Genomic DNA, 1,135 nt, shown 5'->3' on the forward strand with positions numbered 1-1,135 from the left:
CTCCCAGCCACCCCCACCTCTGAGACTTTTCCCCCCACACCCTGGAGTCACTCTCAGCTCCCCCGATACATCCCATCATCCCCCTCCCCCATACACAAACTGTGGTATCACTCCCAGCCACCCCCACTCCTGAGACATCCCCTCACACACACACACTCTGGACTCATTCTCAGCCAACCCTGAGACAACCTCCCCCCCCCGCCCACCCCGGGAGTCACCCACGGCTACCCCGATACATCCCATCACCCCCCCACACACATACCATGGTGTCACTCCCAGCCACCCCCACCCCAGAGATCCCTCCCCTACACACAAGTCACTCACTCTTAGCACCCCCAGTACATCCCATTACCTCCCATGACCACAGACCATAAAGTCACTCACAGCTAACCCCAACACCCCCCCCCCACCTTTGAGTCACAGCCATTTCCCCCCACACACACCATGGAGTCACTCTCAGCACCCCCGATACATCCCATCACCCCCTCCCCCCGCCACACACACCGTGGTGTCACTCCCAGCCACACCCCCGACACACACTTTGGAGTCACAGCCATCCCCACCCGAGACACTCCCTTCTCCTTCCCACACCATGGAGTCCCCAGCCACCCCTGATACATCCCTTCACCCCCCACCACAGACCACAGAGTCACTCACAGCTAACCCCAACACCCCCCCAAACCTTGGAGTCACAGCCATCCTCACCTCTGAGACACCTCCCCCACATCCCATGGAGTCACTCTCAGCACCCTGCACCCCCGAGACCCCTCCCTCCCACACCTTGGAGTCACTCTCAGCACCCGGATACATCCCATCACCCCCCCTACACACACTGTGGTGTCACTCCCAGCCACCCCCACTCTCCTGAGACACCCTTCCCCCTCACACACACACTCTGGACTCATTCTCAGCCACCCCAGAGAGAACCTCCCCCCCACATCCTGGAGTCACCCACGGTCACCCCTCCACCAACACACCTTCCACCCAGACCATAGACTCACTCACAGCTAACCCCAACCGCTCGCCCCCACCTTGGGATCACAGTCATCCCCACACACACCATGGAGTCACTCTCAGTGCCCCGATACATCCCATCACCCCCTCCAACACCCCCCCCCCGTGTCACTCCCAACCA

Source organism: Terrapene carolina, unplaced genomic scaffold, assembly GCF_002925995.2.
Source record: "Terrapene carolina triunguis isolate 2854851 unplaced genomic scaffold, T_m_triunguis-2.0 Scaffold192, whole genome shotgun sequence".
NCBI classification, from domain to species: domain Eukaryota; kingdom Metazoa; phylum Chordata; order Testudines; family Emydidae; genus Terrapene; species Terrapene triunguis.